General features: G+C 46.4%; 1 long non-coding RNA gene across 1 annotated transcript; it reads left to right on the top strand.

Moving 5' to 3' along the window:
* The first annotated feature begins 1391 nt into the window (after positions 1–1391).
* Positions 1392–15158, top strand: LOC144167547 (uncharacterized). Its single transcript, XR_013322031.1, has 3 exons — positions 1392–1492; positions 9574–9671; positions 15023–15158. It is a non-coding gene; the product is annotated as an uncharacterized LOC144167547 (long non-coding RNA).
* The last annotated feature ends 1243 nt before the right edge of the window (positions 15159–16401 follow it).

Here is a 16401-nt window from a genome sequence, read left to right as displayed (position 1 = left end):
TAATGTTTGACACCATTTTTGTTACATTTGTCAAACAGGTTCTTTTATAAAGTTCTGAAGGGCCCTTGGTACTTTAACTGATTACTGAGCGTAAAATCCCCTTTGGTGCCGAGCACAGCATTGGCCGCAACGAGTGAGGCTCGCGATTAACTTTCATGACTTCTTTAAAAGTTATTCCTTATAACTGCTTCTAGTGACAGCTGCAAGATAGCTACAACAAGGGTTAGGTCACATGTGCTGCCTCACTGTGGGCAAATTGCATGAAGCCCAGCCCATGTTGGTTACAGAGCAGCGCCTCAGAGAATTCATCCACAGTGTCGTCAGTTTCTGCAGCTGAGACTTCGCGTTTATGAGAACTTTATTAACCACTGCACATTACGCCACTCAGGAAACCAGTCATGCGTTCCACACAGCACCATGTCGCCTACGGGGTCCAGTTCTTCAAGTGCTTTGCCATGGTGGAGCTGGTGAAGGGAGTAGAGCTGTTCCAGGATCTGGTCCACTGTGCCAAGTCACCAATGACAGGCTGGACCAGAGGCTACTGCAGCGGAAGGCGGCAGTGTGGAAAGTAGGGAAAAGTGCTCCAAGTCCCATTGATGTATGGATGGCCTACCAGCACACCACGCTGCCTGCAGATGCCATGCCAACTGGCTGGCAGGCAGGGATGAGCTGGATCGCACGATGGCTCGGAGGTTTACCCACACGTCGCAAGCTCTGGGGTACCTTCCAAGCTGTCCAAAGCCCTCAAAGCAACTGGAACACACTAGAAGTGATGTGATTGGCCCCAGTCATTTTGGACTGTTTGGGAGCAGCAATAAGTCTGTTTTGGAGAGAAAAAATAAGGGAGTTGGAGCAGCCAAAGATTATTTCGAAGCAATAAAAACAACCCACAGGAACATTATATATACAGTCCAACCCACTCATAACATCATTGGACATAACAATAAAGTCACGGCACCATCAACTTCGCTATATGTTGTATGGTAAAATAAACCGCTTATTAATTACACTTATTCTTATTATTGGTTATAACAATTGAGCCTGACGGTACGAGCCTATGTACAATATAGTATTTGGAGATCTGTGAAAGATCATGGGTGCATTGTGTGTGTGACCAGGCTGTCATCCATTTTGCCCACCATTTCTCTGTTGCGATGCCGGATTTCAGCCTACCGAGCCAAGTAGTGCTTTCACATTTATGGGGCACAGCAATGGAACACCAGACATATTTATTTTATGGAACAATGGAACACCAGACATAAATATTTTAAATGAGGCTTAATTTTAGAAACGTTCGCCTGCTATGTTTTGTACAATTATTTCTTTTCTTTGATGTAGTCGTGTGCACTAGAGTGTATTCTAGTTCACTCTAGTGTGCACGGAGCAAGATGGTCGTGTGGCTACCGTTGTTGTCGTGCAAGCCGATGTGCGAGCCATTTGGCCGCGTACCCGCGTAACGTTTCCCGCGTCGTTCAACGTTCTTTCTACAGTGGTAAGTGGCTCTGTTCATTGTTCAATCGCTTGTTTTGCTGCGATACCTTACCGCTTGACCTTGTGCTATGTGTGAAATTATACAATTCCCATTCTTTTGTCCTATGCTCCTTATACCCCTCTCACACGGGCACTTTCAATCGCGATTGAAGTGAATCGCGATCGAGTTTTCTAGCGCGCTCGACGTAGTGCCGCTGCTACACGGCATGTTTCAATGGTGCTGATGGCGCTGACAATGTACTTGCGGCCGGCGTCTGGTAACTTCGCGCGGTCGTAGCTATACGTAACTATGTAAATATTACATCACGCTTATTTGGGTCAAGTTATTTGACACAATTTGTGGCGTTAGTTGAAGTTATCGCGATCTGTGCCACTACTCAGCGGGGACGAGAGTATCACCGCTTTCGTTCGATCGCGCTCGGAAGCCTCGATCGCGCTTGAGAAACCAGGATTGAGTTCGAGTGGGATCGAACTCGATCGCGATTGAAACTGCCGTGTAGCAGGGACCCGATCCGGATTGAGCTCGATCCGGATCGACTCAATCGTGATTGAAAGTGCCCGTGTGACAGGGGTATTAGATCCGCCACAGTTGAGCGCGAAAATTTTCAGACAAAGGACGTGATGATGATGATGATGATGATGATAGTTGGGTTTTATTGGCGCAAGGCCGACTATGGGCAAAGAGCGCCAAAGAAGAAGTTACTGAATTATGATGAGACCGTAAGTACTAAAACATGTGACTAAAAGTAAAGGTGATGCAAAACAAAAGACAATGGAGATGGCTGGTGTATAGGGCCAGGATGATTACACGTGATATGACAAGAGCTGCAGAACGTTCACCTCAGCTAAAAACTTAAAAACACGCTGACTAGAAAACATCGGTACGTCAGCTAAAAAATATGATGGGTGCAAAGGAATGTGTCGTCTGTATAATTCAGGAAAATGTTTATGTCGTGTTGTGTCAAGTGCTCTGCATGTGATTAGTATGTGGACTACGGATAGGCCCTTTCCACACCTGCTACACGTGGGTCCCGAAGTTCGAGTAAGCAGGTGGGAGTGCGTCGCATGTGTGTGGCCTATCCGCAGCCTAGCCAGGGCGACTTCAGTGTATCTGTTGTGTGAGTCAGTTATGTAGCGTCCCAGTTGTGGTTTTATTACGTGTAGTTTGTTGTCTGTTTGTTGACTCCAGTGTAGTTGCCATGTGTTACGAAGCTGTCGTCTGATGTGTGTCTTTAGGTCGGTGTAAGGTACTGTTGTTATGTCAACTGTGGTCATGAGAGCAGCAGCACCAGCCATTTGATCAGCAGTCTCATTGCCAGGGATCCCACAGTGACCTGGTACCCAGCATATAGTTATTTGAAGATTTGAGGCATATGCAGTCATTAGTACCTTGAAAAGAACATTGATTACATAGTTTTTTGACGACCTTCCTGATGACAGTGCCTGCACAACGCTTAGAGAATCTGTGTAGACGATGGACTTTGGAATCTTATGTTCGAGGATGTGGTTTGAAACGAGTAAAATGCCATAGGCTTCTGCCGTGTAAATACTGCTATGAAAATTCATTGTCTTAGTTACGGTAAAATTTGGTCCGTGCGCTGCACAAGATACAGTAAAACCAGTTTTCGACGCGTCGCTATAGAATTCTGCGCAATTGTACTTGTCCTGCAGGAACAGGAAGTGCTGCAGAATTGCACTCCTTGGTGCCCTATTTTTTTCTACTAATGTGAATGATAGGTCGCATGATATAGGATGTAGATGCCATGGTGGAATTAAATTATGGATGGGTGTCTTGTGCGTGTCTGAAAGAGGGACCGTGAGTACAGAAGCCTCCTCCCTAACTCTGAGAGAGAAAGGTAAGGAAATGAATGGCCTGTTTAAAAAGAGTTGCAAGTTTGATGTATTGTTCATGATGGGATTAAAAGGATGGTTGGTAAGGGACACAATCTTAGATGCATACAGCAGGTCAACATACTCCCGCTGATGCCCTAGACACCACTTGTCGCACTCGACATAAAGGCTTTCGACAGGGCTAGTGCGGAAAGCGCCGCATGAGAGGCGAAGGCCAAGATGCAGCACTGGGTCGAGCATTCTCAGTGCGGTCTTTGTCGCCGACCCATACACGACACTGCCGTAGTCGAGCCGAGACCCCACCAACGCTGTGTACAGGCGCAGCAGGAGTTGTTTGTCGGCCCCGTAAGATTGATGTGAGAGAACCTTAAGAATGTTCATTGCCTTTAGGCATTTACATTTGAGCTGTTTGACATGAGGAATGAATGTAAGTTTTTCATCGAATAAAATGCCTAAAAACTTGTGCTCCTTGTTCACAGGAATTGGCACATTCGCAAGAGTGATGTCTGGGTCCGGGTGGACCCCACGCTTCCTGGAGAATACAACACAAGAGCTCTTTCCGGGATTAATTTTAAAACCATTTTTGTCTGCCCAGCCGGCAAGCTTCTTGACGCCGAGCTGGACTTGACGTATTACATGATTTAACATATTTATTTAACGTATTACATGATTTAACATTAACATTTAACATAGCAGATGGACATATTACATGATTTAAAAGATATCTGCACGTCATCTACATACATGGAGTAAGAAATTGTAGGCGGCAGTGCCTTCCCAAGGGAGTTCATTTTTACTATGAAGAGAGTGCAGCTTAGAACTCCGCCTTGCGGCACGCCATTTTCTTGCACGTGTACCTTTGACAGTGCAGAACCAACTCTGACGCGAAAGGTTCTCTCCGACAAATAGCTAGCAAGGGTGTTGAACATATTACCAGAAACACCGAAACACTTCAGGTCAGTAAGGATCCCATAACGCCAAGCGGTGTCATAGGCCTTTTCTAGGTCGAAAAACACAGTTAAACAGAACTGTTTATGAATGAAGGCATCCTTAATATACGACTCTAGTGCCACAAGTTGATCATTCGTGGATCGCCCCGCCCTGAAGCCTGTCTGGCAGCTCTCGAGAAGGCCGTTATACTCCAAAAAGTACACGAGCCTTCGGTTTATCATCTTCTCGAGAAGCTTGCACAGGCAGCTGGTCAGGGCAATGGGTCGATAGCTAGCGGGAGAAGAAGGGTCCTTCCCTTCTTTCAAGAATGCTACAACTATGGCATCCCTCCAAGACTTTGGAATGTGCCCCGAAAGCCATATCTTGTTGAAAAGGTGAAGAAGTGTTACTAGAGTGTCTGTGTGTAAGTTCTGTATCATTGTATATGTAATGTTGTCTGGGCCTGGAGCTGAGGGTTTACATGTGCTCAGAGCAGCCCTCAGCTCATGTAGTGAAAACAGGGAGTTGTAAGAAGTCTGTGATTTGTTGCTGTCGCGTAGGGACTTCTTTTCACAAAAGGCTTTATGTTTCAGGAAAGTGTTTGTGTAGTGTGCTGAACTGGACACGTGTTGGAAGTGTTGTGCGAGTGTGTCAGCCTGGTCTTCGAGTGTGTCCCCTGTAGTGCTGACCAGAGGCAGGCTGTGTGTTTGTTGTCCCTTGAATTTACGTATTCGTGTCCATACTTTCCTTGTGTCTGTGTAGGAGTTTATTGATGTTATGAATGTACGCCAACTCTCTCGTTTTGCCCCACGGCGCACACGTTTTCCTAACGCCTTGGCCCGTTTGAACAAGAGGAGGTTTCCCGACGTGGGGTACCGACGAAGGATACCCCACGCCTTGTTCTGGGCCTCACGCGCCCGCCTACAGTCCTCATTCCACCACGGCCTCCTCTGGTTGCGCGGGGCACCAGCGGCGTGGGGAATGGACTTTTCGGCGGCGTCGAGGATGTACGCCGTGAGGAGTTGGGTAGCTTCTTCGACGTGTAGGTGTCCTATGGATGTGTGGTGTAGTTTGGATGTCTGTGTAAATGTATTCCAGTTAGCTCGTGCTTCATTGAACCTATTATGGGAAGATGGACTGCTTGGGCCTTTACCTATGTATGTGAGTGAGGTGGGGAAGTGGTCACTGCCATATGGGTCAGTTCCCACTCCCCACTCGACAAGAGGAAAGAGAACTGCGGAGCCAATAGCCAAGTCAAGACATGAGTATGTGTTGTGACCTATGTTATGGTATGTAGGCTGTTTATTGTTTAAAAAGGCATGCTCCAGAAGATGTAAGGAATTTTTCTATCAGGCGACCTCGGGCATCCATTCTGGAAGAGCCCCAAAGAGAGTTGTGAGCATTAAGGTCGCCTGTAAGGATGTATGGTTCAGGCAGCTGGTCAACCAGCGCCTCGAAGTCGGAGCTCGTAAGTGAAACATCAGGAGGAATGTATATGGAGCATACCGTTATCAACCTATTAAATATTATTAAGCGTATTGCTACAGCCTCAAGGATAGTGTTCAAGGTGACAGGGTGGCATGCTAAGGATTTCCGGACGATTATGGCCACACCGCCAGAAGAGTGTGTGCAGCCATCCCTGTCTTTCCTGTATACCAGGTAACTATTCAAGAAATTTGTGTGTTTAGAATTCAAATGTGTTTCCTGAACACACATTACACTTGGCTGATTGCTATGCAGAATCTCATACACGTCGTCAAGATTATTCAGAAGGCCTCTGCAGTTCCATTGAACAATATTTTCTCTTCCCATTATTTAGTGTGAGAGCTACTGGAGTGTGTATGTTTATATGTCGTCTTTCGGGGCTGTGACTCTTGGATTGGGCTTTTTGGGCGGCCTATCTGAAGGCTTGGACGTCGGAGGCCGCTCCTTGCGCTGCGTTGCAGGCAAGAATGGCACGACGTCCATCTTGTCGTCCGATGTCCTGGGTGTGCCCGTCGAACCGGGCCCCCCGGACTTGGCCCCCCTTCGGGGGCCCTTCGTTTGACCCGCCACCGCCGGTGGTGTCGGAGGCACCAGTAGTGGCACGGGCGGTGCGGTGGCGGTTGGAGCCGGTGCGGGGCTCGTGGTGTCCATGGCACACTCCAATGCACTGGACGATGGGGAGGCACGGACGGGAGCGGCACCGGTCCCGACGGAAGAGGTTGCCACCACAACCGCTGCTGCCTCAGCAGGCGGCGTGGTGGCGGGTTGGGCGGCCAGAGGCAACCCAGGGGGGGGGCGGGGGGGGGGACCAGGTCCGACTCGCGGTACTGGGTCCCCGCCGAAACCAAACGCCGCTCCGCCCCCCGGCGAGCTGCGTCGGCATACCTCCCCAGGGGGAAAGAGGCTAACCTCTTTCGCGCCTCTGGGAAGGGGATGTTTTCGGTTATCTTAAGGTTAATGATTTTTTTTTCAAGATGAAACTTTTCACAAGCGCGAGAGTATGCTGCGTGTGGACCCTGGCAATTCGGGCAGGTGAAGTTGGTTGCAGTGCAGTTGTCAGAGAGATGATCGTGCTGGGCGCATTTGGCACATGTTGTTCTGCCTCGACAGGAGTTGGTACCATGCCCGAACCTCTGGCACTTGAAACAGCGCCTCGGGTTCGGGATGTACGGCCGGACAGAACAACGGATGAAACCTGCGTTGAAATGCTCGGGCAGTGTGCAGCGGTCAAAAGTCAGGATCAGATGTTTGGTGGCTATTTCTTTGTTCTCTCTCCTGGTGACGATGCGCCTTACTGCTGTCACGCCTTGTTCTTTTAGGCCTTCGAGCAGATCAGTCTCTGTCTCGGTTAGGAGATCTGCCTCAGAGATCACACCTTGACAACTGTTGAGGCTGCGGTGGGGTGTGACCCTGATCTCCAGATCTGCCATGCGGGTTTGTTTCAGGAGAATTGTGGATTGCTGCTTGGTTTTAACTTCAACTAGCACTTCACCAGTTCTGAGTTTTTTGGCGTCATATGTTTTGCCGATGATACCTTCAAGGTATTTACAAACAAGAAATACCGATTGAGAGGAAACCGGCTTCGATTTGTCCACAGATTCCATGATCAAAAAACGAGGGTAGTTATCTGGCTTTGGGAGCGAGATAGAAGGCAAAGAAGGAAAAGATACTTCGGTGCGGCCCCTTTTAGGGGGCCGATCACGTCTGGGGGGGGTTTGATTTATCCATATGGCATAGGAAAAAGCAGGGAGACGGGGGTACTTTCTTCTTTGACCTTACCCTGGTAGCCAAAGAGGTCCCGGAGCTCCCTGCCTGGTGAACAGACAGGGAGCCCATCCGCCGGAGCTTGACCTGGGCTCCGACGGCCACCGTTCGTGGTTTCTAACCCTCCACCTATAAACACATTTCAACGGATGGATCCAGCGTATGTTCGGGGGCTCGGGGTCCGCGGTATCGCCAGTACCGTCACCAAGATTGCTCAAGGTGCCCCGTGCGGGGGGACAAAGGACGTGCCTACTAGTTCGGACCCGTGGCTTTCGAACTTATTGCTAATGCGTATATCTGCCCCTCTTCCATCTATGTGCCTTACAAGAGGCCACGCACGATATCGCGTACGCTGGTGGCAATTCAAATTCTTCAGCATCGGTGCGAACAAGTGTCCGCTTGTCTCAGGTACTGCAGGAGTGTTTGTAGCTGGGCTAGTTGGTTCATTGCACGGATTGAACTGCGCTAAGACGGGACAAAGTGAAGCGAAACAACCACGGGAGCTGATTAACCACAGTTTGTTTTGGAAGGAAATATTATTTATAGGGGAACAAAGCGATCATGGTTATCTGTGCACGCATTGTGGCACGCGGAGAAACAAATCAAATAGGCTGTCATAGTGCGTATCTAACATGAGTTGCAGCGTCTTGCAGGTGAAACGTGAACCTCTCCTATCTCGCCAAATATGCGATTTCTCTGCCCAGCGGGGCCGAGAGTGCATGCCGCTCAGGAGCTTGTTTACTGTGCTGTGCAGCAGCTGATCTGTATACCCAGCGGAGCGGAGACGCTGGATTTAGAAGGCAATAGCCATCCCTCTTCACGTCCTGCGAGCACTCCGTGCAATCCAGTTTTGGGGCTCAAATCTAGCATCTCCGCTCTGCTGGGTATCCAGATCAGAGCTGCTGCACAGCAAGCCAACAAGCTCCTGGCCGATATGCACTACAGTCAAACGCCCGTATAACAAAGCGTGTGGGACCGCGATACTTGTTCATTATTCACGTCACTTCATTTTATACGTCACGCACTTCAGTGACCCAATAAAGTAGATAAGCATACTGAGAGAAATAATTGTCATTATTAAACTGCAGTTGGCGAAAAAAAGTCAGCAATTTTCTTGTGCACAGTAGTAAGATGCACTGAATGCGTACCCACCAATGACCTGCTGCTATTGAAGTGCACAGTGTGCTGCGGCGCGAGTTCAGAGAGTGACGAGATCTACATCTGCAGCTTGACTTTGTCCCGTCTTAACGCTGTTCAATCCATGGCGAGGTACCGCCGCCAACAACTATCTGTACAGAAGCTATAAGTTAAAATTCAAATTTATACAGGCTTTTTTTTTCTTTTTTTTGCACAGGCTAAGACTAGCCTTAAATGCAGAATTTCTTATATTTCTAAGCAATATTTTTCTTAGCTGGAGAAAGAGCATACCGCTGTTCACCATTAAGTGCTATCATTACGCATTTTGTTTATCAGTGTTGGAATACTCAGCACAGTCTTTCAACACTGCGTCAATGCATGTGTGTGAGAGAGAGAGAGGGAGAGCTAGGGCTATGTTACAGTAGTTACGTCCTAATCGTGGTAGTTTTGAATTATTGGGCAGTAGCGGTGGAGTCTGGCTAGGATATGCACGTGCATTACTGACGAGTGCCAAGTGCATGTGTAAATGCATTCTTTTGCACCCAACGTCTGAACGTTGTACACTTAGTGCTGCATGTTGGGACTAACATTGTAGAGCGTTCAACAATGCTCTTGAAAGAAACACACAGCGCGCAAAACAACGGGACGAAAGGCGGAGGGATGTACAACACAAGCGCTGTGTGTGATTCTTGCAAGATGATTTATCAACTCGCCCAACTTTCGGTGTTACAACAATGCTCGTTGCCTAGTTCTGTACATTCATATGTAATGTAAGCGTCAACCAGAGTGTCATAATTGTGCTGTCTGCCATCTTGTCGTGCTAGATGAGCCTGCATGAAGGCAATTTGGGCATTTACTGTGGATGACCTGAAAGCTTGCAACAGTGATGCTTGGAAGACAAACCTATCGTTGCAGTACCTGTACCCCAAAGGCTGTATCCACCTGGATGGCCCCGGAGAACCATGGCCACCGCTAAAGTGAATGGTGTTCACCTTACCAAGCACAGCGGTTAGGTAAGTGCAATTGCAACTCACCCGCCGCGGTGGCTCAGTGGCTAAGGCGTTGCGCTGCTGAGCACGAGGTCGCGGGTTCGATTCCCGGCCGCGGCGGCCGCTTTTCTGATGGAGGCGAAAAGCAAAAACGCTCGTGTGTACGAGATTTCGGCGCACGTTAAAGATCCCCAGGTGGTCAAAATTAATCCGGAGCCCTCCACTACGGCGCGCCTCATCGCCTGCGTTGCGTCGGCGCGTTAAACCCCACAATCAATCAATCAATTGCAACTCGTGTATTGAAGTAATCTGAGTTGCCATAGTCTGGCCCATGTTCTGCAATAGGCTGCAGAATGAACCAATGGCCCACCTCCACTTTTCTGCTACTAAAGTTGCTACTGCTTTTAAAGTCCAACTGCACTCAAAATTTCGACTTCTTGATAACACTATTTCCATATAGTCTGCTGAAAAAGAAACCAAGCTTGCAAAATACAGCAGCGGAAATACGCACGTGGACGCTGCAAGCGGTCAGCAAAAATTGGCGATTTTGAAATCGAGGAGAGCGCAGCCATTAAAATGACGTTGCAGCCATCCAGCGAGCGGCCAGCAGCTCAGGAGCAAACCTGCGCACAAGCTTTATGTGTGCACGGGACAGCAAATGGGTGGAGCATTCGCAGGAGAGCTCGACCGGTTCTCCAGCTGCGTGGTTGGCCAGAGGAAGAAGCCTCGGACGGCTGGACCGTCACAGGCATGTCACGGGTGTTTATGTGATCCGCTGGCAGGTGGCGGAGCTTTTTTTAACCCTTTAAGGGTCGTTTTTTTTTTTGTCAAATGCAGGGTGTCTGAACGAAATGTTTTTCATTCTGGTTTCTGTTTCGTTCCATAAATAAAAGTTCCGTTTCGTTTCAGCTCCGGAACGAAAAAAAATAATGGTTCGTAATGGTTCATAACGGTTCGTGTTTGCGCAAACAAAATTTAGATTTGTGAAATTGTTGAAAAGATTGAGAATTATCAAATATCGTTTAAAAAGGTGAAGTCATGCCTAATATGTTTATGAAAAATATAATTTCTGAGGAACTCATATAGTTGTGATGTTATTGTTAAAAGTTTAAAATGGTCTGTCTCATGGAACACTGTAAAACTCCTGTTTTTAATTTCAAAAGAGATTGTATGAGAACAGGTACCAATGCATTAACATCAGTACCTTCAGCAACCCCCCCCCCCCTTACCCTCTCGATATATATCCAGATGAAGGCATAACAGCATGAAAATCGGTGAAAATTAATGGCTCACATCCGCATTGGAACAGTATTTCTCGAAAAACTATTAGAGATAATACTGCCCTGCCCAAAACTGTTGCTTCCGCTGCTTAAGAAATGTTTTCCGCTGCACTTTCGCAGCACTTGCGTACAAGTGCAACATGAGTTGTAGCTGTTTGCATTGAGTGCGGCTGTAATCTGCTGTTCGCTCTGGTAGTGGTGTATGTTCACACCAAAGGTTATATTTTTTCCTCATTGTTTTTATGTCTTGTTTTTAAATATTAGTGTTTATTATACATGTATCACACCCCCTAAACAATGTAGGGTTAATGTAGGTATTTTTTTCAACTAACCAAATAAATAAATAAGGCCGTGACATCTGCATCGCAGCCAGATGACCACGGAAATCATGCGTGGGGCTCAGCACTGCGCCTATCGGAACAAACGGAGAGAGTATGGGAGCAGGCAGCAAGCCTTCCTAAGGAGAGTGGGTGAGAGAAACACGAAAGACGATTTTATGCAAGATAATCAAAGCAATTTTCCATCTCGCTGAATGTAAATTGAAATGATTCCTGAAATACCTGAAATTGCCACCCAAACCGAAAACCGAGACGAAATTATTTTGGTTTCGCTCCTGACCGAAATAATATTGTTACGTTCTCTTTTTGTTCCAGCCAGAAACATCGTTTTTTTTCGTTTTGTTTCGACACCACGGTCAAATGCGACCCCCAAGGGTCGATTTTTTTTATTGCTGATTTAAATTCTTCAGATGAATCTATTTCGAGAAAAAATTATCGTAATTTTGGGTGACCATAAAGTGACAAAAAAATCGTTTGTGTTGTTACATACATGTGGTTTATTCATGAGTAACACAAGAAAAATTCTAAAAAACAAGAGAGTAACAAGCCAGCACCTTTTGAGTGAATCGAAATCAGATAGACATCAGTTTCGCGGGCGCAAAAAGCGGGAAGCACCCGGAGGACGATACCAAAACCAGCCGCTGCGCACGCGCAGCCGGATGCGCGAGCGATAGGCGGCGCACCGCTCCTAAAAATACAAAAAAAGGAGAAAAGGGCGTCATCAGTTTCACATGTGCCCTTGGTCTAGATGTGGCAGGCGCAAGAAGTGAGAGGCGCCCGGTGGGCGTAAGGGGCCTGAGGTGGGCAATGCCCAGTGCGCCCCCTCGTTACTGGATGTGCAAGCGATAGCTGGCGTGCCGCTGAAGTAAATCATAAAAATAAAATGAAGAGCCATCGGGGCAAGAAAACAATTTGACATATTGCCGCAGGGTGGCAGCAGATGCCAAGCAAGAGAAGTTGACGAAAAAGGCGCACTTTTTAAACATACAAGCGATGATGTGCATGTATGTTATTGACCATTTTGAAGGTGTTTGCAGAGGACGTACATGTACGTCAGTGGCAAAGGGCCCTAATGCAGCTATGATTGCCGCATGAAGTACTCCAGCTCTGTCGATAGCCACACCATGTCGCACTTTTCACGGCTCTTCACTACCCACAGAAAAGTACCGGCAGTTCTTCTGTGAAACAATAATGTGGAATGTGTGAATCCCGAACGCGCAAGCAAATCCCATGAGTATTGGAGGCTGTGCTGTGAGCAGCTGCCAGTAACGGCATGTCCGCTTCCATTCCTTCACCTACATCACGTCCGGCCTTTGGTAGTGGCGCGCTCTCATGTGTGTGTGTGTTTCTTTTCTCCTCCTTTTCTTTTGAAAACACATATTTTTACAAGCCGTTTGCGTAGCCCAGGCTGGTATTTCGAACTCAGTGTTTTGCATTTACCGCTCTTTTTATGTGTACTATTGGGTGATAGTATTTTTACATTGGTGAAAATTTGAGCAGATTTTGGCCTTTAATTTGAACTTAAACTCTTGACACAGTTAGGGCAAACAAAAGCACACACTACTTTTCGTGTAATCCGAAGTTGAATATGAAAGGTCAATGCATCACTAGCCACCGCAGCATTACAAACCCAATGCATTCTTCCCGATGTTTCTAAATGGTTCGCTCGTGTGCCCGTATGGTTATTTTTGCTGTTCTTAGGGAATGCATCTGTCTTTGCAGTCAGTGCTACCTGCTCACCACATCTTGCTATCCGGAAGTGTCCGGATACTGGAACAGTATTGTGTTGGGGAAAAAAAAGGCTGTACAACAATAAAATTGTGACAAACAAAAAAAAGCAAAAATGTAAGTGTTGCACACAGAAAAAACAAAAATTTAAGATGTACATTGTGTACACATACTAGTGGTGCAAAACTCCTGCAAATATGACATCCCTAACTAAAATTTCTTTAACTACAAAAAAAAGAGTTATCCCTAGTGGATTTCATGCCTCTGGAGAAAGCAGTTCCTCGAACTTGTGAAACATAAGTTGTTTGCACATGCCTACAGAAAACATGGTTTTGTGGCCCAATTATTTGTTCGTAGCACAATTTACAGTTTCCATGCTTTTGCTTTTTCTGGGGCTTGTGTTGAACAGGGGTACCAGGTTCCCAGCTGGTTCTACACTTTCGCTTTGCATGCAAAATTACGATGAATAAGAATTGTCCTCGGAGTCAGCACTCCTAATATCATCCAAACGTTCACATGTGGGCTTGTCAGAATCACTAGAAAGGCGGCGTTTCCATGGCATGGTCGCAGGTGATGCCACAGCCATTGCTTATCTTCAGGGCACCCGTCACATAACTATGGCGGCGCTTTATAAAAATAGGCACCTCGCAATAAAACAAAAGTGAAGAGGAAGTAAATGTCTCAGTAGACGGAGCCAGCTCTTGGTGCGTGCTCGGAAAGCGCCAGATTCGAATGGAAAAGTATCAAAATTTCAACTTGAAAGCATTGATAAACTGCTATCGATTTGAACAGGCGTGGGCAGGAAAGTGGTAATATTGGTGTCTGCACTGGACCACTAATCAAACGTACTTGGCTAGTTCAAACTCAGGTTAATTTGAACAAAGTTTCATTTTTGGTGATCTTTGCTCTCAGTTGGCCGTATGTCATTAAAACCCATATAATCATCACCGACCAACTTTTTCGTCTCCTTAGAGTGTGAATAAATGAGGTTTGTCGGTATTATTTTGTCAAGCTTTGTCTAGTAATTCTGTTTCTTTTGTTTAGTTTTGGTTTTTTTTTATAAAGTTGAGTCCACTTCTTTCAGATGTGGCAAACTGGCACGATGGTGAGCCTTGATGAAACATAAGGTTAGGCTTCTCTTAAAGATGTATGTTTATCCACTTATTACATAAATTTGCTGGCTAAGGCTATATGGTGGTTGTGGTTTGCGACAGGAAAAGGAAAGGAAATTCACTGAAAATATTTTGAGCTCAGCAGGGAGCTAACCTGGCCGAGCTCAAAATATTTCCAGTGACTTTTCTTTCCTTTTCCCGTCCCAAACCACAACCACCACCAATGAATAACTAAAGTTACACCTCTCTAGCTCAACTAATACACTTGGAAAATTTTCCTTTTACGGTTAAATGTGTATGCTGGCAGACCATTCAAGGCACACGATAAATTAAGCAGCGGAGTGAAGTTGTTGAACCGAAGTGGGGAAGGAAGGGAGCATGAATCAGGTAAATTTTAATCTGTGTCCGGCTTTTGCTGGGTAGCAAAATCTGCTCAGTGAAGTCTATAGGGTGTTCTGTGTAGTGAAGTGTCGCAGTTCTTGTGTGAATGGCAGCCGTAGGGCAACTTTCTATGATATTCACCTCGTGCAGTAATCTGGGCCATTTGAGAAGTCAGGCGCTTGCTATACAAGCAACACTAGCGACCAACTGCAGTGCTCCGGCCTTGCTTGTAGCAGGAATCGAATGCACACCAAATTCTCATAATAATGCATTCCTTGTGTGCCTGTAATGGCCTTCACTCTATTCAAAATTGTCCACCTGGCAGCCACAAGTGGGTTCGCTGCAGTGTTAACCTCTGCTTTCACGTGGAGCAAGAAAGGCTGCTCCATAGTATTATTACCCGTACGCACCTGTTTTATTGTGCATGACATTCTTTGTAAATTGTGTGGCAGATAATTGCAGGCGAGTTTTATCTCATGCCAGTAATTGCTACATTTCTTCTATGTACTGCCATGTTTCTTTTAATCTCCATGCAGGTTCAAGCAGCCGTGGCCGTCTGCAGGTGTAGCCCTGCCCAGCACCAAGGCTTCTTTTTGGTCTACAGTAGGAGTACATGTGTGATACCCAGAAATGTATGACATCTGCGTGATGTACACTTGTTGCATTAATAAAATTGGGAGCATTGTTCCACTGTTCACTTTTTTGTCAGGTTACACACAAGCTGAGAACATGCATGTTTTGATATGAAGACTTTTTCATTGTTCAATCATTTTTCTCACTGCAGAAAGTTCCTATTAAAGTCTTTAGCCTAGGCAGTGTTGCACACTATGTATAAAATGGAGTATACTGGCATGCTACTTTTGCAAAATAAATAGACCTCAAGCCACATCGATCATTTTCATTCATTACGTGTGAGCAATAGGTGGAGCATGTTGGCAAAAAATTTTACCATGTATCCGTCATTAGAACGCGATCAGTACAGATTAAAAGGGAGCACGTGGCTGAGGTGGTGCTGCTTTTGTGCCACTGCCAACATTGGTAGGGAGACGCCAATGGTGTGAAGTAGAAGCACCGCCTGCCTGTGCTGTAATACCGGGGACATGCCATCTCGATGGCTCATGTGGGCTTTGAGACATGTCACCTCTTGCACGTGTTAAATGGAGTGTGCAGCTGGTGAAGGGGAGCAAAAAAGGAAAGGCTGAATATGACAGCCATGGACAGCCAACACTGGTGGACAACATAAGATACGGGTAGCCAACGCCACTGCTAAACAGGGCAGACGTGACCACTTAAATGGTTAGAGTGCTAAGCACAGTTGGCACGGTGTACAAAAGGCGTGAGAGCAGTGCCTTCTTTGGACATCCAAAGCCAGAGAAAGACTCGTGCATCAAGCAGCAGGGCCAAAAGAGTGCATGCCTAGACAGATAGGAGAGGACCCTCACGCATGCAGTTCTGCCTGCTGACCCATTACTGAGTGGAGTATTTTTCGTGCCCATACCAAAACCACACATCCACGCTCAACGAGGAGAAAGCAGTGTCATTGAGTTTTGGTAAATAAAAGTTTATTGTATTTTGCGACTCATCTTATGAATAAAATCAGCGCAAAAAGCAACAGTGTGTCTCAGAGTAACCTTTCGTAGCACTGAGACCTATCGCACTAGCAAAAAGTGCACCATTGAAATAACGGCAGAGATAATTTATGATAAAAGCACAGGATGCGTACTTTACCACTTCGGAATAAATTTAGCTTAGCTTTGTCATTGCCAAGTGTTTCTCAATTTTAGAAAATCTTAATTTTACAGCAGTTTTGGCAATTCCTATTGACTTCCTAAAATGTTGAAGCTGTACAATAAGGAGCCCTGGACAAGAGGACGAAGTGATATAATGGCTAATAAAATTACTCAAGAAGTGCAGC

Source organism: Haemaphysalis longicornis, unplaced genomic scaffold (assembly GCF_048455015.1).
Source record: "Haemaphysalis longicornis isolate Haplotype H1 unplaced genomic scaffold, Haemaphysalis longicornis Haplotype H1 scaffold_1, whole genome shotgun sequence".
Classification (NCBI taxonomy): Eukaryota; Metazoa; Arthropoda; class Arachnida; order Ixodida; family Ixodidae; genus Haemaphysalis; species Haemaphysalis longicornis.
Note: the sequence above shows the minus strand (reverse complement) of the source record. Positions and strands in the feature narration are given on the sequence as shown.